Source organism: Onychomys torridus, unplaced genomic scaffold (assembly GCF_903995425.1).
Source record: "Onychomys torridus unplaced genomic scaffold, mOncTor1.1, whole genome shotgun sequence".
In the NCBI taxonomy this organism is placed as follows: Eukaryota; Metazoa; Chordata; class Mammalia; order Rodentia; family Cricetidae; genus Onychomys; species Onychomys torridus.
The window spans coordinates 1-22,798 of NW_023413944.1; the positions used below are offsets into that span (position 1 = coordinate 1).

A 22,798-nucleotide genomic window follows, 5' to 3' on the forward strand; every position below is an offset into this window, starting at 1 on the left:
GTGGGTGGGTAAGTTGGCACACTGGTCACCCTTCTCTCTTTCCGCCTGAGTTCAATCTGTGCTGCCCGTGTCCAGGTGCTGGGCTGCCAGACCGACCCCCCATTCCTGCCTGCAGCCCTCTTGTCATGCTGCCCAAAGTGGAGACTGGCCAGATCGTATGGGGAACAGGGGCAGATGCCGGAAAACAACAAGTGTCTCAATTTAAAATGGTGAATTTCTCCATGATGAAGATCTCGAAGAGCTATGTCCTGTTTGTGGCGATAAAGTATCCAGGTACCATTATGGTCTCCTTACCTGTCAAAGCTGCAAGGGTTTTTTTAAGTGAACAGTCCAAATCAATAAAAGGTACACATGTATATAAAACCAGAACTGCCAGAACTGCCAAAACACAGAGAAACCATAGTCCTTACTGTCGATTCCACAAATGTCCAAGTGTTGGAATGAAGTTAGAAGCCGTAGGAGCTGAGCGCATGCAAGGAGGCAGAAGTAAGTTGGGACCGAGGTACAAGAGAGACAGGGCCCTAAAGCAACAGAAGAAAGCCCTCATCCCTCATCGGAGCTGATGGACTTAAGCTGGAAGCCATGACTCAGGTGATGCAAGTGATGCCCTTGGACCTGACCATCCTCTCTGAAATTCAGAACATCCATTCTGCCTCCAAAGGCCTACCTCTGAACCTTGCTGCCTTCCCTCCCACAGACTATGACAGAAGTCCCTTTGTCACCTCCTCCATTAGCAAGACAATGCCACCTCATGGCAGCCTGCAATGTTACCAACCATATCCTCACTTTCCTAGCCTGGCTATCAAGTCTGAGTACCCAGATCCCTATATCAGCTTGCCTGAGTCAATGATGGACTACTCCTACATGGATGGTTACCAGATAATCTCCCCAGCCAGCACCCCATACCTGATACTGGAACTTGTGAAGTGTGAACCAGATGAGCCTCAAATTCGAGTGAAAATCTCAGCTTACAGCAAGAGCAGGCTAACTGAGGCAAGCATGAAAAGCTGAATACATTTGGGCTCATGTGCAAAATGGCAGACCAGACCCGCTTCTCCATTGTTGAGCGGGCCAGGAGTAGTGTCTTCTTCAGAGACCTGAAGGTTGATGACCAAATGAAGCTGCCTCAGAACTGCTGGAGTGAGCTCTTGATCCTTGATCACATTTACTGGCAAGTGGTACATGGGAAGGAAGGGTACCTCTTGCTGATTCCTGGGCAACAGGGTTGACTACTCCAGCAGTAGCCTCACAAGCCAGAGTCCACACTCACCAACCTCCTGAGGTCATTCACAGGAGCTAGTCCTGAGACCTTTGTTCCCTACAGTTTGACCATCCAGAGTTGGTATGTCTGAAGCTCCTAGTGCTGTTCCAGCTTAGACGTCAAGAATCTTGAGAACTTCCAGCTGGTGGAAGGTGTCCAGGACAGGTGAATGCTGCCTTGCAGGACTACACGGTTGCAACTACCCCCAGCGAACAGAGAAGTTTGGACAGCTGCTTCTTCTACCTCTGGAAATCCGGGCACTCAGCATGCACGTGGAGGAGTACCTCTAAGGCAAGCATGTGAACCGGGATGTACCCTGCAATAACCTTCTCATCGAGATGCTGCACGCAGAGAGAACCTGAGTGGCCACCCCTAGAAGCTTGCTCTAGGAACAGAGAGACTGGAGGGAGAGGAGGAGGAGGAAGAAAACAGAAGTCTCTGAACTGCTCCAAGCAAGGCTAATCACTAACGTGGTTAAAAGACACTGAATTTTAAAAAGCATAATAATCAAATACTTAATAGCAAATAAATGATATGTCAAGGTATTTGTACTGCAGACTGTGAATCCAAGGCTTCACATCTCCAAAGGATTCATATGAATACATTGTAATGGGATGGATTGAACTCACAGAGTCCAATACCACACCAGAATAGAAATGGACAGACCAATTCTTGTATATTTAAACTGATCTGTTATTAAGAAATTCGGCAGTTGATCGGTGTTATTAATTGCACTTGTCCAGAATTCCTCCATGGTGAAGCTGCACACCTCTCAAAGAAAGAATACATGGACTGTGCCTTGGCAGCCCCTCTCTCCTCCCAGAAGGCCCTACAACTTCTGACCTGTGAGCTCAGGAGCTATGCTAAGGACTTTGTTCAGCCACACCCAGTAGTAGCTCCACTAAATCATGAGTTCTGAATGTCTCTCTTAAACCTGCCAACAGCTAATAAGAACAATGTATAAATATGTCAGCTTGCCATTTTACATACGTTCTGAAGTTTTGTCCTGTGTTTGTAATTTAAAAAAAAAAGGTAGTAGCCCTCCTCTATATAAGCATTAGTTAATAAATACTCAAGGAAATCAAATAAATTTAAGCAAATACTCCTAGCAAACAAGTTAGATCTTATTTCTGCTATTGTTGCTGAAATGTGGCTTTGGCATGGTTGGGTTTCATAAGAATTTTTGGCTAAGAGGCTTGTTAGTATACATCCGTCTGTTTCGTCATCAGGGTTTGTAGTTCACTTAAAGATAAAACACTAAACATCTTTTGCTGGGATGTCAAAAGTCACAGTATAAGTAACTGCAAAGTCAAAGCATGTTAGGAAATGCCCCACAAAAGAAAGGCTGAGCTGTGAGGGCAGTTGACTCAAGGTTCATGGACAGAGCACCTCCTAAACTTGGGATGCAAAAGCTCTGGTTCTCATGGTCTGGAGAGACAGTAACGTCATCGAAATCTACAAAGGTGATGGAAGAGAGGACAATGGCCTAAGTCATAGACCAACGTCTGCTGCAGAACAAAACTACTGGAGCCCAGAGATGGCAAACACACCCTCCGAACATGCTGTCTGTATTAACACACAATGGGCGCAGGGATGGAGCCTTGCCTCACATCCTGGTCCTGAAAGGGAGCTAGCTGTGCAGATGTGGATCAGCAGTTGTTGAAAATGAAGTGTCAGTACTTTAAAGTCAACCAAAGTACAGTGTTTACATTCTTTGGGATCTGGGGGAGTTGAAGGGACTCTGATACTACAAGAGAGCAAAAGCAGTCATTTCTTTTTATTTTTTAAAGATTTATTTATTTATTATGTATACAGAAGAGGGTGCCAGATCTCATTACAGATGGTTGTGAGGCACCATGCAGGTGCTGGGAATTGAACTCAGGACCTCTGGAAGAGCAGTCGGTGCTCTTAACCTCTGAGCCATCTCTCCAGTCCCTTTTGCTTTAGTGTTATTTTTTTCTGGTTAGTAATTATTTTAAACTGCTGAATTACTGTAAGTTGTGAGACACTAAAATCAAGAATAAGAGTCTCATTCCTTTTTTTTTTTCCATTTTGCTTAATCAAGAAATTTTCTACTCACTCTACATACCACACACAGATCCCACCTCCTCCCACGTCCCAGCCTTCGCTCCCTAGCCACCCCACATCCCCCAAATCAAGGTCTCCCATGGGGAGTCAGCAGAGCTGGGCACACTGAGCCTAGGCAGGTCCAAGCCCCTTCCCACTGTACCAAGGCCACACAAGGCATCACACCACAGGCACCAGATTCCCAGAAGCCTGCCCATGCACCAGGGATGGATCCTGATTCCCCTGCCTGGATGCTCACCAAACAGTTCGAGCCAAACAACCATCTTCCATATCCAAAGTGCCCAGTCCAGTCCCATGGGGGCTCCTCAGCCACTAATCTACAGTTCATGGGCCTCCCATAGTGTGGCTGGTCATCTCTGTACTTCTTCCTGTCATGATCTCGACGTTTTCTGCCTGCAGAATCCCTTCCCTCTCTCAATTGGATTCCCAGAGCTCAGCCTGGCACCTGGCCCTGGATCTCTGCATCTGCCTCCATCAGTCACTGGATAAAGGCTCTGTGATGACAGTCAGGGTATTTGCTAGACCAGTCACCAGAGTAGACCAGTCCAGGCACCCTCTGGACCACTGCCAGGAGATCAAGGTGGGGTCATCCTTGTGGATTCCTGAGAGCCTCCCCAGCACCCTGCCTCTCCCTTTCTCATGATGTCCTCCTCTATCATGGTATCTTCACCCCTGCTGTCCCACTCTGTCCCTGATCCAGCTAGATCCTCTCAATTTCCCTATGTCCTCATCCCCCATTCCTCGACTTCTGCCACCACCACCCCCCACACCCAGTCCACTCATGTAGATCTCATCCACTTCTCCCTCACTGGGTCATCCATGTGTCCCTCCTAGGGTCTTTCCCTGGTAGCTAGCCCTCTCTGGAGCTGTGGGTTGCAGTCCTGGCCATCCCTTCCCTCACATCTAGTATCCGCTTATGAGTGAGTACATACTATGTTTGTCCTTCTGAGTCTAGATCGCCTCACTCAGGATGATATTTTCTGGTTCCATCCATTTGCCTGCAAAGTTCTTTCTTTCTTTCTTCTTTCTTTCTTTCTTTCTTTCTTTCGTTCGTTCGTTCTTTCTTTCTTTCTTTCTTTCTTTCTTTTGTTTTTTCTTTTTGGTTTTCGAGACAGGGTTTCTCTGTGTCGCTTTGGAGGCTGTCCTGGATCTCGCTGTGTAGCTCAGGCTGGCCTTGAACTCACAGAGATCTGCCTGCCTCTGCCTCCAGAGTGCTGGGATTACAGGCATGAGCCACCACCACAAGGCTGCAAATTTCTTGATATCATTGTTTTTACTGCTGAGTAATACTCCATTGAATATATGTGCCACATTTTCTTTATCCATTCTTCAGTTGAGGGGCATCTAGGTTGTTTCCAGGTTCTGGCTATTACTAATAGTGCTGATATGAACATAGTTGAGCATGTGTCCTTGTGGTAAGATTGAGCATTCCTTGGTTATATGCCCAAGAGTGGTGTAGCTGGGTCTTGAGGAAGACTTATTCCCAGTTTTCTGAGAAACTGTCATACTGATTTCCAGAGTGGCTGTACAAGTTTGCATTCCAACCAACAGTGGAGGAGTGTTCCCCTTGCTCCACATCCTCTCCAACATAAGCTGTCTTCAGTGTTTTTGATCTTACATTCTGACAAGTGTAAGATGGTATCTCAGGACAATGGTGGCACACGCCTTTAATCCCAGCACTTGGGAGGCAGAGGCAGGTGGATCTTTGTGAGTTAGTGGCCTGCCTGGTCTCCAATGTGAGTTCCAGGAAATGGGAAAAGCCACACAGAGAAACCCTATTTTGTGGAAAAAAAAAAAAAAGATGGTATCTCAGAGTTGTTTTGATTTGCATTTCCCTGATGACTAAAGATGTTGAGCAATTCTTTAAATATCTTTCAGCCATTTGAGATTCTTCTGTTGAGAATTCTCTGTTAAGCTCTGTAGCCCAATTTTTTTTTTTTTTTTTTTTTTTTTTTGGTTTTTCAAGACAGGGTTTCTCTGTGTAGCTTTGCGCCTTTCCTGGATCTCACTCAGTAGCCCAGGCTGGCCTTGAACTCACAAAGATCCGCCTGCCTCTGCCTCCCGAGTGCTGGGATTACAGGCTTGCGCCATCACCACCCCCCGGCTGTAGCCCATTTTTTATTGGATTGTTCAGTATTTTGAAGTCTAGCTTTTTGAGTTCTTTATATAGTTTTGATATCAGCCCTCTGTCAGATGTGGGGTTGGTGAAGATCTTTTCCCATTCTGTAGGCTGTCATTTTGTCTTATTGACTGTGAGACTCTCATTTCTTCTGTAATTTGTTGAGATTAGCAGCACAATCACTTGTAGAAATTGTAGAAAATGAAAGTATCTCCCAGTCCCTTAATTTTTTCCACAAATGTTTCTGGCCTTGTTTCTACTGTAGACAATTATGATGCTAATTTATTGTTCCATGGGTTTGCCTTTGTATAAGACAGAGCCAAGACTGAAGAAACCATATATGTGTTTATTATAGCATGTCTTCAAGTTAGTGGAACATAGTTCAGTCTTATTGAAGGCTCTTTTTTTAAAATATTTATTTTATTTATTTCTTATGTATACAGAAGAGGGTGCCAGATCTTATTACAGATGGTTGTGAGCTACCATGTGTGTGCTGGGAATTGAACTCAGGACCTTTGGAAGAGCAGTCAGCACTCTACCTCTGTGCCATCTCTCCAGCTGTATAGAAAGGTCTTAATGATTAAAATCATCCACTTGATTACATGTCTAGAAATTCCCATTATCCTTCTGTAGTTTATTTAATATCCATTGTGAATCACATGACTGGTAGGTTTTCTTGTTTTGGAGTCATTTTAACAAGACAGAATCTTACCTGGTTTTTCTTTCCAAACACTGTAAGTTGTATACCAAAGATATTTTATTACTTCAGTGTGTAAAAGAAGATTATATGATTACATTTACTAATCTCCTCTAATATCCATCGTCATGAGGGATGCACATGAGCTGTGCTGGGCGTTGACTCTCAGTGTTATTTTGTGGTCCAATGAAGGATGGAAAGTCATTAATCAGAGCTCAGATCCAAAGCATTAAATAAAACAGAAGCATGGCGGTTCCTCCCAACTAAAATCATAGTTAGTTAAAAGCACATGGAAAAGGAAGGCATGGTGATATCAGTGGTTAATGAGAGAGCTCAAGCCTGTCTGTCAACATGGGTATAAGTGAGGAGGATGGTTATTTGGAGGGTTTTTAACACTGAAAATCCATGTTTCCTTATGTTAAATATATTGTACTACCCACTGAATATGAAACCTAAAATTGTCAAATACTGCTATGTTGTTAACCTAGTAGCTTTTACCCCAAGACTGCTTAGAAAGCCAGGCAACAGCCACATCCAGGCTGAGGATGGAAGCAGTTAAGCAGGTGTGGGCTAGCATTGCTGGCCAGTTGGTAACTTATCAAAGACAGGAGTTGCTAATAAAGGCAGACTCGAGTGGGAAGGTCTTCAGCTGCGCTGGGTTTCCTGTAGTTGGTCTCTGTAAACAGACAGTCTGGTACTTAAACAGACAGTCTGGTACTGTCTGAATCTGTGGGTTATGGCTTTTCTGCCGCTGCCTTGGACTTGTATCCATGCCATGTTCAGAGTGTGAAGTTGGACACTTGACGTTTTCTTACTGTATCAGTAAAATAAGTATTGTCATTTCAGTTCTTGCCAGGAATTTCTTAATAAAATGGATTTTTTTCAGTATTTCAATAAATATTGATATGCCCACCAGGCAACTTCAAAAAAAAAAGATCAACAATAAATGGGACCTCATGAAATTGAAAACTTTTTAAGGCAAAGGGCACTGTAAAAATGACAGCCTACTGATTGGGAAAATATCTTCACCAACCCCACATCCCACAGAGGACTGATTTCCAAAATATATAAATACCTTAAGAAACTAGATATCAACTAATAATCCCATTAAAAAATAGAGTACAGATCTAAACAGAGAATTCTCCACAGAAGGATCCCAAATGGCCAAGAAACACTTAAGGAGTTGTTCAACATCCTTAGCCACCAGGAAAGACAAATCAAAACAACTCTGAGATTCCATCTTACACCTGTCAGAATGGCTCTGATCAAAACCACAAGGGATAGCTCATCCTGGAGAGGAGTGTAAACTCCATTGCTGGTGGGAGTGTAACCTTGTGCAGCCACTTTGGAAGTCAGTGTGGTGGTTTCTCAGAAAACTGGGAGACAATCTATCCCAATACCCAGCTATACCACTCTTGGGCAAATACCCAAGGAGCACTCAATCATCCTACAAGGACACTTGTTCAACTATGTTCATAGCAGCTTTATTGGTAACAGCCAGAAGCTGGAAACAACCTAGATGTCCCTCAACCGTGAATGTATAAAGAAAATGTGCTGTATTTACAAGAACACCAGGAAGTGTGAAGGCAAATGGACGGAACTAGAAAAAGTCATCCTGAGTGAGGGAACCCAGACCATGAGAGACAAGGATGACATGGCCTCACTGATAAGTGGATAGTAGCTGTAAAATGAAGGAAACTGGCTACAATCCACAGACTCGAAGAGACTAGGTAACAAAGAGGGTTCATGGGGGGTACCTGGATCTCCCTAGCAAAGAAAAATAGAGATTACATGAGTGGACTAGGGGCAGGTAGGGTGGGAACTTGAGGGATCAGGTTGGGGAGAGAGTGGGGGAGAGTACTGAAAGAGACTGTTAGAAAGGGGGCCATTTCAGGGTCAGGAGAAACACCTGGTGCAAGGGAACCTCCAGGAGTCTAAAGAATGACCCCAGCAAGGCTCCTTCCAACATCGATACAGAACCTGAACTGGCTCTCCTGGGACCAGGTTGGTGCCTAGCCCAACTGTCATCAGAGACGCTCCATCCACCAACTGGTGGAAACATGCAGACCCACGGCCAACATTGGGTGGAGTTTGGAGACTTCTACAGAAGAGGGGATAAACAATTATAGAAGCCAGGGGGTCAAGGACACCACAAGAAAACTCACAAAATCAATGAACCTGGGCTCATGGGGGCTACAGAGACTGAGTGACAACCAGGGAGCCTGCCTGGGACTGGCCTAGGCACTCTGCTTACATGTGACAGTTGTGTAGCTTGGTCTTCTTGGGGACTCCTAACAGTGGGAGCAGGGGCTGTCTCCAGCTCTGTTACTGGCTTTTGGGACCCTACTCCCCATACTGGGTCACCTTTCCCAGCCTCAATTCATGAGGAGGTGCTTAGTCTTACTGTGACTTGATGTTTTGTTGATACCTATGGGAGACCTGTCCTTACCTAAACAGAAATGGAAGAGGAGTGTATTGGGGGATGGGAACAGAGGGGAGGTGGGGGAGGGGTGGGAGGAGAGGGGGAGGGGAAACTGCAGCTGGGATGTAAAATAAAATAAATTTTACATGAAAACAAGAAATGTTCAACATCCTTAGCCATCAAGGAATGGGGGAGGAGGGGGGACGTGGAGGGGGCACACTCTGATCGAGATTTATTGTATGAAAGAAGAATAAATAAAAAATAATCATTTGATGGGCGGTGCTGGCACATGCCATTAATCCCAGGACTCGGGAGGCAGAGCCAGGTGGATCTCTGTGAGTTCGAGGCCAGGCTGCTCTACAGAGTGAGTTCCAGGACAGGCACCAAAATTATACAGAGAAACCCTGTAGTGGGTAGCCATCCCAGCATTGGCTTGGAATTTCCAACCCCCACTGAGGCTTCGGTATTGGTCACGCCCACAAGGCGGGGCAGAGGAGGAAGCGGAAGACGAAGGATCTGGAAGAGCTCTCTTGCTTGGTTCCCGGACTCTGGACGCTGGAGGTAGACCGAGCAGAGTTCTCCAGAGAACACCGCCGGACTGCGCTATACCCTTGCCAGACCCTGTAAACTACCCCTTCATTTGTAAGTTACCCCACAAAATAAACCTCCCTTTTAACTACGTGGAGTGGCCTTAATAATTTAACCAATACCTGGCGCTCACGTGGGGCAAATTCCAAAGGCCTAGGCGGCTCCCTCCCTCAGCCTCCTCCCCGGCTGGCGGGTACCTAAAACCGCCTGCAAAGTTCCATTTAACCAGGGGACACCTACACGGTTCCATTCCCGAAAAAGGGAGCAGCTAGTCCAGTCTCAGTTCCCTAGCTTATCCCCCAGACCAGCGAAAACCGCTGTGAGTGAGATCTTCCCACTCCTCCGAGTGCCGTTTCCCCACCATCTTGGCTCCTGCCTTCAGCTGCCGCCAGCCAAGGTTGCCAGCAGGCCCTGCTTTGGAGCTATACCAACGCCTCCTGCTGGCTGAAAAGTGCTATTGCACCCCCAAAAACCACGGAAAGGTAAGCTTCTTTCAAGTAAAAGTACTTGATAATTTTACACCTTAAAACTGACTAACAAATTTTGAGTAATTCTTGTAATATGGCTGACAACATTACCTCAAAAGAATTTAATAACCTTTTTGCCTGTATGCTGAATGACATTTTCCTGGAAATATACAACCTCCCTAAGACATATCTGGCCTGTACCATTTTGACATTCAATGTAATAATTCACACAGTGTTCAAACACTGGTTTAATAATAAGAACAAAATGAGTCATTATTGGGACTGATACAGGCTTTAAAAGTTAGCAATGAAAGCTTACAGAAAAAGATTCTGTCTATGGAATCTGCTGACCAGGACTTACATAAAAAGATTCTCTTTCTGGAATCTGCTAACCAGGAATTACAGGTTTTAAAAGATAGCAATGAAGGCTTACAGAAAAAGATTCTCTTTCTGGAATCTGCTAACCAGTATTTACAGGCTTTAAAAGTTAGCAATGAAGGCTTACAGAAAAAGATTCTGTCTATGGAATCTGCTGACCAGGACTTACATAAAAAGATTCTCTTTCTGGAATCTGCTAACCAGGAATTACAGGTTTTAAAAGATAGCAATGAAGGCTTACAGAAAAAGATTCTTTCTCTGGAATCTGCTGGCCAGGACTTACATAAAAAGATTCTCTCTCTGGAATCTGCTAACCAGAATTTACAAAACAAGCTTGTACCCAAAATAGCTTTTATTGATAATAAATATGAGTATTTAATGGATAGAACACTAACTCTCCAAAGTGAAGTTGTAGCTACTCAGACAATATATAAGGAAGAAAAATTATCATTACTTGATAAGATAAGGTCCATGGAATCATGTGTTTCAGAAGAACATAAAAACTTCCATGATTCCATGAAAAATCTGGAATCCCTTACAAGAGAAGAGGTTTACTCCCTGGAACAGACCCTAGGTGCTCGTTTACAAGCCCTGGAGGAAACTCTAAATAAACATGACAAGGGACCTAATAAGCAGAAGGGCAAGACCATACAGGTTGTAACATCTCCAAATGGCTCTCATACAATGGCTTATCCTGTTATCATCCATGAGAAGCCAGCAGATGACACACACCCCGAGCCATATACGACATATACATTACAACCAATTTCAACAAGGGACTTTAAAAATATAAAGGAAGCAGTAGTTACATATGGGATACACTCCACATACGTAAAACAGATGTTAAATTCGTGGTCTACCTCACATAGAATCATTCCAGATGACTGGCATCAGTTAATTTCAGCTGTTCTAGAATATAGCCAGCAGTTACAGTGGAAAAGCTGGTTGAGAGAAGAGGCAAGAAATTTAGAACAACAAGGTAAACTCAGAGGTTTTGAGATCTCCCAAGATCAAATACTTGGTGAGGGATGTTTCGCTGACAGGAATGTACAAGCCATTTATGATGAGCATACAATATCCCTATGCCATACAGCAGCTCTAAATGCTTGGGAAAAAATTCCAGAACCTGGAAAAGCAACTGAGGTATACACAAAGATATTTCAGGGACCACATGAACCCTTCACTGATTTTTTACAAAGGCTGAACACAGCTATAACAAAAGCTGTATCAGATAAAGAATTAAGAAAAGTATTAACTGAGTCCTTGGCATTTGACAATGCTAATGCAGAATGCAAAAGAATACTTACACCATTAAAGATCAGATCAGCTCCTTTGGAAGAATGGATTCAGTATACTAATAGTGTTGAATCTCTTAACTACAGTAATGAGGCTTGGATAGGAGAGACAAATCCCAGAGGTGTAAGAAGGCCCCGTGGTACCAAATGTTTTAAATGTGGTACACCAGGTCATATAAGTAAAAAGTGTACATGGGGTAATCCTAGAAGTAATACTCCTTCTAGGAATAGCCTAAACAGAAGACCCCAACCACCTCCTGGATTATGTAGAAGATGTGGCAAAGGCCGACATTGGACCAGTGAGTGCAGATCAAAAATAGATATACAAGGCAACCCTTTAGTAGCGGGAAACGCCTCAGGGGGCCTCTTGCAGGCCCCCAAATCAAATGTGGTAAGAACATTCCCAGCCACTGTGGAAGACATTCCTCTCCAGGACAACTGAATAAACCAATGTCTAATGTAAAAACTGATACTGCAATGGATGATAAAACAGCTCTGATAGATGAATCACAGTTTACAAAGAACACAATAAAACAAATATTTTGGCAGACTTCCATAAATGAACAAAGGCCAAAGCTTAGAATTCGAATTAATGGCTTGGTTCTGGAGGGCCTGGTAGACACAGGTGCGGATGTGACTGTAATTACACCAAAATCATGGCATCCAAATTGGCCTCTTCAAGAGGTAGATGTCCAACTTTTAGGAATTGGCACCCTATCTCAGATAAAACAGAGTTCGAGATGGGTTGAATGCATAGGGCCAGAAGGACAGAGAGGAAGGCTGAAGCCATATGTAGCAAATGTAGCAGTAAATCTATGGGGCCGAGATCTGTTACAACAGTGGAATACCCAGATTAAAATTCCTACACTCTCAGAAAAGGAATACAGGCCAATGCATGTTTCTAGGAATAATCTCATAAAATGCTATAAAAAACAGTCACCAACCATTCAGGCTGTACACAAACAGACACAACTGCTGTTGAACTCTCAGAAGTACCAACTGCCTTACCTTTAAAATGGCTAACTAATAAACCTGTCTGGGTTTGGACAGTGGCCTTTGACAAAAGAGAAGCTACAAGCTTTAGAACAGCTGGTTCAAGAGCAGTTAAATGCTCAACACATTGAAGAATCTACCAGCCCTTGGAATTCTCCTGTATTTGTTATTAAAAAAAAGTCTGGTAATTGGAGAATGCTGACAGATCTGAGAGCTATTAATAAAGTAATTCAGCCAATGGGCTCCCTACAGACTGGGATGCCCTTGCCCTCTCTGCTACCCAAAGAATGGCCTATAATAGTTATTGACTTAAAAGACTGTTTCTTTACCATACCCTTACAAGAAAATGATAGAGAAAAATTTGCCTTCACAGTTCCTAATTATAACAATTCTCAGCCAGTCAAGAGATATCAATGGAAGGTCCTCCCACAGGGAATGTTAAACAGCCCTACCTTATGCCAATACTTTGTGCAAAAACCATTGGAGTTAATTCGTGTAAAGTTTCCACAATCCATAATTTATCACTATATGGATGATATCCTATTAGCAGATCCAAAGTTAGACACATTAGAAAGCATGTTTGAAGAAGTAAAAAAAGTTTTGCCTCGCTGGGGACTGCAAATTGCTCCTGAAAAAATACAAAGAGGAGATTCTATTAATTACTTAGGATATAAGATAGAGTTACAAAAAATTAGACCCCAAAAGGTACAACTGAGGAGAGATCGATTAAAGACTCTTAATGATTTTCAAAAGTTGTTAGGAAGCATTTCCAACTTATTGGGTATCATGGGAATACCCAAAGATGGACTACAAAATTTGGCTAATACTCTAGAAGGGGACAAAGAATTAAATAGCCCAAGAGAATTATCAGCCGAAGCTGAGAAGGAATTGGCTCTAGTAGAAAAGACAATTCGAGAAGCACATGTGGATCGTGTGGATCCAGAACTTAAATGTATTCTTGTCATATTCCCCTCCAGACATTCCCCCACAGGTATTTTGATGCAGAGGGAAGATATTATATTGGAATGGATATTCCTACCACGTAAACCAAATAAGAAATTAAAGACTTATATAGAAAAGATCTCTGATTTGATTCAAAAAGGTAAATTAAGACTTCGTCAGTTGACAGGAATGGACCCAGCAGAAATTGTAGTACCTTTAACTAATGAGGAAATTTCGTCACTATGGAAAGATAATGAATACTGGCAGAGAGCCTGCAGTAACTTTTTGGGAGAGATTAACAACCATTATCCCAAAAGCAAGAGAATAGAATTCATAAAGAAGACTGAATGGGTCCTTCCTCACATTGTACGACACAAGCCAATTTCTGGAGTCCTCACATTCTATACAGATGCAAATAAATCAGGGAAAGCAGGATACAAATCAGGAGACTTAAGTAAAGTAGTACAAAGTCCATACAGCTCTGTACAAAAGGCAGAACTGTATGCCATTCTTATGGTACTGATGGACTTCACAGAACCCCTCAATATAGTCACTGACTCTCAATATGCAGAGAGAGTTGTTTTACACATTGAAACTGCTGAATTTATTCCTGATAATACAGAATTAACTTCATTATTCATACAATTGCAGGAAATCATCAGAAAAAGGGAACATCCTATATATATAACACATATCAGATCCCATACAGGTCTGCCAGGACCTCTAGCACAAGGTAATGATGAGATTGATCAGTTACTAATAGGTAATGTGCTAGAAGCCTCAGAATTTCATAAGAAACACCATGTAAATAGCAAAGGTTTGAAGAAGGATTTCTCCATTACTTGGCAACAAGCTAAGGATATTGTGAAAAAATGTCCTACTTGTTCCTTCTATAACCAAACTCCATTACCTGCAGGAAGCAATCCAAAGGGTATACAAAGAAATGAAATTTGGCAGATGGATGTGTTTCATTTTGCAGAATTTGGAAGATTAAAGTATGTACACCATACCATTGACACCTATTCAGGATTTCAGTGGGCAACTCCTATGAGTTCTGAAAAGGCTGATTCTGTGATTACACACCTATTAGAAGTTATGGCCATCATGGGAATACCTGTACAAATTAAGACAGACAATGCCCCAGCATATGTCTCCAATAAAATGAGACAGTTCTTTGCTTATTACAATATAAAGCATGTTACAGGTATACCACACAATCCCACAGGCCAAGCAGTCATAGAAAGATCCAATCGAACTTTAAAGGATATGCTAAATAAACAGCAACAGGTAACAATGACTCCTAGAAATAGATTGCATAGTGCTTTATTAACCTTGAATTTTCTCAATGCTGATGAGAAAGGAACAACAGCTGCGGAGAGACATTGGACGACAGACAAAACTCCTGAGCTAAACCAACCGGTTTATTTCAAAGATGTGTTGACCTCAGAATGGAAACCTGGATATGTCCTACGTTGGGGAAGGGGTTTTGCTTTTGTTTCCACAGGAGAAGAAAAGCTATGGATACCAACAAAATTAATAAAAATTCGATTCGAACAGGAGAAACCCCTTGATGAGGAGAAGTAAAAGATCATCCACCAATGTGACATCTCTTCAGGTTGTAAGAAAAATTTAACAATCAAAGGTTGGGGTAGGGTTCTGTTTTTGTCTTTCCAGGATAATGGAAATACCCATCTTCCAGAAATCATAAGGCCTTGGATATCCAGATGTTTACAGCAGAAAGAAAGAATCTATTGGTACCAATCTACACAGGGTAAGATATCACTGTCTAACATCTATATCTCTATCAATCTAGAATAGTTGTGGTTCCAATTTAATTATAAACCAAGCTGGATTTGGAGATGGAACTGGCTCACTCCTTCTCTAAACCCAAGCATATTGATAAAAGAAAAGGTTGAGAGATTCTTCAGTCCCATATCAGAAGAGCCCTCTGGTGTGAGACAGAAGGAAACCAATTATAAGGGACCATTATCTTCAAGATTCTAATTCTCTCCATGCTTACTCTTGATTTCTTGGAATCCTTTCTTACATGTCATGACATCTTTAAATCCAAACCTTCCATTCTGATAAAAAAAATAAGTTTTTTCCAATAGCAATCTCTGAAGTCTCCAGAAGGAAGATGGGGCCCCAACAACAACAACTCTACCCAATCCAGAATGATGCCATGGTAATCATCATCATATTACACTTCTTGCCAAAATTTCAGACAATCTTACCCATTACTCTGAGAGTTGCTGCAGAATCTACAGTTAGTCTAACTGAGATTTAACTATCTGAGCTTTCTCACAATACCCAACAGAGATACCATCGCTTCCTAAACAGCAGGAAGCAATTCTAAGAAAACGACGCCCCTTCTCCCTAAGGTTTCATATTTCTCAGGGTTATGGATAATGGTTCTAGGGTTGGGGGTGGAAGAAACTGTTAAACTCAGTACTCTCCTTAAGGAAAGAAAATATGTCTCAAAAAAAAAAAAGGGAAAAGAAGAAATGGAATGGATAGGTATAAGATATTATGGTAGACTGTCATATACATTAGTAAACAAATTTAGTAATATACCAGCCTTTGCACTGTTATGAATTCTTATATGTTGATACAAATATAAACTTTTTACATTCCTATTTAAGATAATTTGTATATTGATACAAATACAGAACGATGTTTGTTATATTGTACATATATTTTTACTCTTATGTGAAATATTTGTATATTGATACAAATGTGAATTTATATCTGTCATACTGTATGTATGTTCTACTTCTGTTTAAGATATTCTGTATACTGATATATATTTAGGATTATTATCATATTGCATATTGCACTATACATTCCTACCTCTGTTAAAGATATTTTGTGTATTGTCACAATTTAAAGTCATTGTCCTTTTACTGTGCATTTGCTTACAGACTGTTTGCCTTATTTATAGGAAGCTTAGTCCTTAGGTTGTTTAGGTAGACAAGACTTACATAGTTATTGTCACCTATGCTTGTCATCTCTATAATTATGTTAGTTAGGTCATCCAGATTAATAAATACATAGGTCAGATGGACAGGTAATCTTCAAACACTTCATGGACCTAGAGAACATGGCATTTAAATAACTTAGAATTCTGTTGACGTGAGACACAATTGCTCCTGGCAGCACCAATTTGTTCCCGAGAGAATGTTGGGCTTCTAAGACATTTCCATTTGGAAGTTTGTCTTCTTGGCACAAAATGGCCTACTGGGCAAAGAACTGCCCTTGCCTCAACTGCTGACAGTACAAATGCTGTCCTTTCTGGACAAGCGGGACACAAGGAAAGCGACCACTATACTTTGCCAAGACAGGGTAAGATGGTCTTTCAGAATTCCTGCTTCTGAAAATGGTCTGTCAGATACTCTAGGCCTGTAGCCAATTTGAATGCACCAACGATGCTGAGAAACATTAGGTGACTGTCCAGGCTGCTAGCTGTCTCTGTCTACTCTTGCAAGACTCCCGAAAGTTGCTTGCATCCTTCTCCCATTTCTCAGGTATTATTATATTCCTTCTCAGGTCTTTGATGAGGTTGGAGATTAGCAGTTATAGTTACAACTTAGTATATATACATATATAATATCTTAGATAGGATATATTAAGTATTAGACTCAGGTTCTTTAGGATAGGACACCTTTTGGAATGATCTTTGTAACACGCCACCTACCCATGCCCTAGACTTCCCTGGATTTTACTATGTGTTTTTTGCTTGATATTGTTTGTACTTATTGTAATTCCAACTTATCTAGGTCATTATCCCTCATTACTCCTAGACAATATTTGATAAGCATCTCTTTGTATATAGTCTTGTATTAGGTTAGAGCTTTCTTATTTAGACAAAAGGGGGAGATGTAGTGGGTAGCCATCCCAGCATTGGCCTGGAAGTTCCAACCCCCACTGAGGCTTCGGTAATGGTCACGCCCACAAGGCGGGGCAGAGGAGGAAGCGGAAGACGAAGGATCGGGAAGAGCTCTGCTCTTGGTTCCCGGACTCTGGACGCTGGAGGTAGACCGAGCAGAGTTCTCCAGAGAACCACCGCCAGACTGCGCTATACCCTTGCCAGACCCTGTAACCTACCCCTTCATTTGTAAGTTACCCCACAAAATAAACCTCCCTTTTAACTACGTGGAGTGGCCTTAATAATTTAACCACAAAACCCTGTCTAGAAAACAACCAATAATAATAAAAATAAATAAATAATAATAATAAAATAATTTATTAATTTTTTCTTTATTTTACATACCAAGCACAGTTTCCCTCCCTCCTCTCCTCCTGTTCCCTACCCCCATCCACTCCTCCTAAATCTTCATTCAGAAAGACTCAGGCCTCTCATGGGAGTCAACAAACCATGGCATATTAGGTTGAGGCTTGACCAAGCTCCTCCCCCTCCATCAAGGATGGGTGAGGTAACCCAGCATGGGAGTCATGGATTCCTTAAAAGCCAGCTCCAGGTTCCAGGGACAGGTACTGATCTCACTGCTAGGGCCTCACAAACAGACCAGGTACACAACTGTCACACACATGCAGAGGGCCTAGGTCAGGTCCCATGCAGGCCCCTTAGCTGTCAGTCAAGAGGTCTGTGAGCTCACGGTCTGTCTCTGTGGTTTCCCCCATCATGACCTTGACCCTGATCACTGGCTAAGCTCCTTCCTGCCTCTCTTCAACAGGACTTCTGGAGCTCTGCCCAGTGCTTGGCTATGGATCTCTGCCATCTGTGTTCTTCAGTTCCTGGATGAAGGCTCTCTGATGGAAAGGAGGAGGAGGAGGGGGAGGAGGAGGAAAAGAAATCATTCTCAAGGCTACTGAACCCAGGTTCCTTCCAGGCTATGGATCATGCCATAAGATGCTCTAAGGGAGGAGCATGGCTGTGGTGATCTGAGAATAAGGAGAAGATACCTGGAGCAGATCACAGTCTGTACACCAATGAGGCCCAGAATGCTGGAATATCCCAACTGTTTCATAGGCAGTTTTTTCTGAGTTGAAACATTCCCTCTTGAGGGACAGGGAAGGTCTCTGACACTCAGGAGGTAACAAAAAGGTCATGTGTCTGGGAGAACAGCAGGTTGGAAGAGGGGCTGGAGAGATGACTTCATGGGGGAAGAGCACTGGCTGCTCCTCCAGAGCACAGGGTTTGATTCCCAGCAACCACATGACTGCTCACCTTGTCCTGTGACTCCAGTTCCAGGGGATTCAAGCACTTCTGATACCCCTCAGCGGGCACTGGCACCACATGGTGCCCTACATATAACTAAACACTCATGTGTGTAAAAGTAAAATAATGTTAATAAAGAAACTGACAACTCTCTAGAATTCCTCCCCGAGCCAGCATGAAAAGGAGTAACATGCTCTGGGGGAGCACATTGACCATCCAGCTGTGGAGGGAATTCCCTGACCTTCCAGCTACCTGGAAGCCATGCAGAGGACTGCAGGGAGGAAGTTCATGAGTCACTTCCTGTGTTGGGGTGGGCTTTTCAGTGATGCTGTGGACTGTGAGTTATTCATTGCCTCCTGTGAGTAACCCCTCCCCAAGTGAAAACTCCATGGTTCACCAAGCTGGACATGGATACAATGGCTACCTCGTCAGCCCTGAGTTTCTCTATCTGAGGTGACTAGATGTGTGTGTGTGTGTGTGTGTGTGTGTGTGTGTGTGTGTGTGTGTGTGTTGTGTATCTTCCAGGGAAACTGTCCACACAACACAGACCTGTCCCACACAGTGTAACAGGAACTTAGAGCAGGTGAGCAGAAGGGGACAGAGGCACAACTGTCCCCACAGGATCTGCTGGAGGGAAACTCTAGCAAGGGGAGGAGGCCAGGCAGGCCAGTGGGGACCTGGGGAAGGCAGGGTCCCTGCTCCTGCTGAGCACTCCAGTCCTCCTCCCCTGTGAGATGGGGCATGGGAAGTGAGGCTTCCTGGGTCCCACTCTGCAGGTGACATCACAGCTCTTCCCTCCTGGACTAACTCTGGGTGTGAGAGGGAGGGGCTGGAGCAGCAGCCACAGCTGCAGACTGTCCTGGAGGAAGACAGAGTCGCCCTGGGTGAAGATGCAGGACTGTCAGGGATACACGAGGAGGAACATGGAGGTCTCAGTAGGAGATGCTGGGCTGAGATGTCCGCTAGATGCAGGGGGGGTGGGCTCTCAGACAGAGGGACAAAGGTGGAGACTCTGAGGACATAGTTTGTGCTGGAGGAGGACAGGGAGGTGGACATCATAGTCACAGTCTTTGGGAACTGATGAGGCACCCAGGGAATGATGGGTACCAGGAGAGGACGGGGTCAGTGTGTCTGGAGATGCTGGACTGGAACTCCACTAGGTAGATAAGGCTGGCCTCAAACTCACAGGGATCTGCCTGCCTCTGTCTCCTGAGAGCTGAGATTAAAGGTGTGAGTCACCATGTCTGGCTTATATTGTTTAATTATATGCATATATGCGGCTGTGTGTCTGAGAATGCTGGCCCATGGAGGCCAGAACATGGCATTACAGAATGTTGTGAGTCACCTGACTGGCAGACACTGAATACATGCTCTTAAGCAGAGTGGCCACCAGGATTTTATTTCCTTTTTAAAATAAATTATTATTGTGTGTAGTGTGGGGGTGGGACGCACTCGTGCCTATGGCACATGAATGGAGGTCAGAGGACAACCTGTGGTAGTTGGTTCTCTCCTTCCCACTTGTGGTCCCAAGGATGGCACTCAGGGGTCAGGTGTGTGCAGCAAGTGCAGTATCTCTAACAGTCACAAGAGGGCAGCATAGGGCGGCACTGGCTCTGGCCCTGATCAGACTTCTCCCAGGGACTCCCTGAAGGAATCCTCCGCTCAGCTCCCCTAGGAAGAGCTGTCACCTCAGAACAGGGCCCTTAGAAGGGCCCAAGGGCCGTCCAAGTCCATCTGAGGCCAGAGAAAAAAGAAAGCTATGGAGAGCCAGGACAAGGTTCAGACTTGTACACAGCAGGAGACACACACCTTTAATCCCAGAAATCCAGACTTTAATCCCCAGAGAGTGACCGCAGAAAGGGAAAGATATACAAGGGTGTGAGACCAGAAACTAGAAGCATTTGGCTTATTAAGCATTTAGGCTTGGTGGAGCAGCACAGTTCAGCTGAGATCCATTTGGATGAGGACTCAGAAGCTTCAGTCTGAAGAAACAGAATCAGCTGAGGAATTGGCAAGGTGAGGGTAGCTGTAGTTTGTTCTGCTTCTCTTGATCTTCCCAACATGCACCCCAATAACTGGCCACAGGGTTTAATTTTTATTAATAAGGACCACCTATAGATTACAGCTACAATAAGTAAGAATTTTAAAATACACTTAGAAAATGGTAAATTTATTCACTTATGATGTGCTGAGGTGATTAACCTACATGTATCTATGCCTGGAGCACACAAAAGTCAGAAGAGGGCATCTAGACCAAAGGACGGGAAGGATTGTGAGCTGCGTGATCCCAGGTCCTCTGCATGAGCAGCAGGTGCTCTTAACCCCTGAGCCATCCACCCAGCCCAATAAATAGATACAATTATAAAATTAAAAATAAAATAAAACCACACTGAAGCTCACTGGCAGGGAGGAAGGGGTGTTGGCGAAGCTACAGTGCAGTGAGGGCTTCTGGGCTAGCCCCTCCTAAGTGAGGATCCACCATGGGAGGGGAGATGGAGCACCAGAATCCCTAGTAATAACGACAGGAAGGGACATCCTGAAGCACAGAAGCCAGGGGGCGGGAAGCCCCTGCAGCATCATTGGAACAGTAGAGTTCACAAGTGTGCAGGAACTCTGGAGGGCAGAGGATCCTGGGAAACAGGGTCTGGTGCAGAGGAGGGACACAGCTCAGACTCCAACCCCTCAGCTCAGATATCTCCACCAATCCTAGTCCTCCTCCTTCTAGTCAGAGGAGAGGCTGCTGGGCCTGGGGTCTCCCTCCCAGATGGAAAACAGGGTGAAAGGAAGCTGAGAACCCCATGCCTTGTGGCCTCTAGTGTGCTGAGAACGGGCTGCTGGCCTCCTCCAGAAGAACAAGGCTTCACGGGCTTGAGAACGGTCCCCACACTGGTGGGAAGTGGTCACTGAGCAGCAGACCTCCAAGAAGCCCTGAATGTGATGAAAGGAATGCCAGGAGACACCCTGGGACCAGAGGGGACTAGTGAGGACTTGCACACAGAGGGACAAGGAGAGGCAGGGGCCAACCACGCCCAGGGTGCAGGATTTATGGAGGGAACTGGGGCAGCCAAGTCCTGTTTGGTGTCAAATGCACAGTGTCCTCCACTTTCCCCTCTGGTGATATTTTTGTATGCTCAACAAACATAGCTTGTCTCCCAACCAGAGGGCAGAGCCAGCCACAGGGCTAGGCCCTATGGTGGCACACACCTTTAATCCTAGCACTCAGGAGGCAGAGGCAGATGGATCTCTGTGAGTTTTAGGCCACCCTGGACTACAAACAGATTAATCTAATCTAAAAGAGAAACAGAGCCTGACAGTGGCAGCACAAACCTTCATTCCCACCACTTGGGATCTCATGCCTTCACTCCCAGGACTTGGGAAGCAACACATCATTAACCCCAGCACCAGGAAGGTTGACACAGGAAGTGATATGGCGATGAAGCAGGCATAGAAGGCAGGGAGACAGGAGTTTGGCCCTTTCAGCTGAGGACTAGGGCCATTCAGTGTGAGGATTCCTGGAGACAGGATCATCTCCTTTCAGCCTGAGGATCCTAGAGGTGAGAAGTCTCTCTAGTGGCTGATGCTCTGCTTCTCTGATCTTTCAGCTCTCGCCCTGATATCTGACTCTGGGTTTTTATTATGAAGACCAATGAGGATTTGTGCTACACCTCTCTGCTCACTACAGACAGCACTCTGACTCCATCATCTTCCCCAGACAGAAACCACTGACATCAGCATCTCTCTGACTTCTGTTCATTGACACTGCTCAGAAAGACCACAAGGATCCCACTCATTAGCTGCAAGAACAGACAGGGCGGTGCCCTCCAGGAGCAGCAGGACCACAGGACAGTCCCAGGGCTGTACCTGACACCTTCCTCAAGTTGGGATCGCCAAACCAAAATTTCAAATTTCTGCTGAAGGAGCTGTTTTGTTTTGTTTTGAATTTTTGGGTTTTTGTTTGTTTGTTTCCTTTTTTTTTTTGCTCCCCCCCATTTCCTGTCCTGGACAGCCCCCCAGCTCCAGCAGAGCCCCACCTTTCATAGCCCAGATTTCTGCAGACCTCCCTCTTAGAGATTGAGGGGACCCACAGCTACTTAGGAAGGAGGAACAGGGAGAAACTGAGGGAAAGGCGTTCCCTAGACTTTGGAAAAGTAGAAAGATCCCTGATGAGGGATAAAATAAGAAAGAAACCAGACCAAACCATAGGCAGCAAAGGACCTTCCAGAGCTCCCACAGCTCAAGTTAGCCCTACCATCCTGGGACACTATCCTGTGATCCTTCTAAGCAGAAAGGAACGAGGCCAGCAGGGGGCAGCAGTGGCTCTGGCCTGATCAGTGTCCCTGAAGGAATCCTGTCCCAGCTTCCCCTAGGA

At 44.3% G+C, this 22,798-nt stretch overlaps 1 pseudogene; it reads left to right on the plus strand.

Annotated features, from left to right (window-relative positions):
- Window positions 1–83: 83 nt before the first annotated feature.
- LOC118576576 lies at window positions 84–1,623 on the plus strand (annotated as a pseudogene).
- The last annotated feature ends 21,175 nt before the right edge of the window (window positions 1,624–22,798 follow it).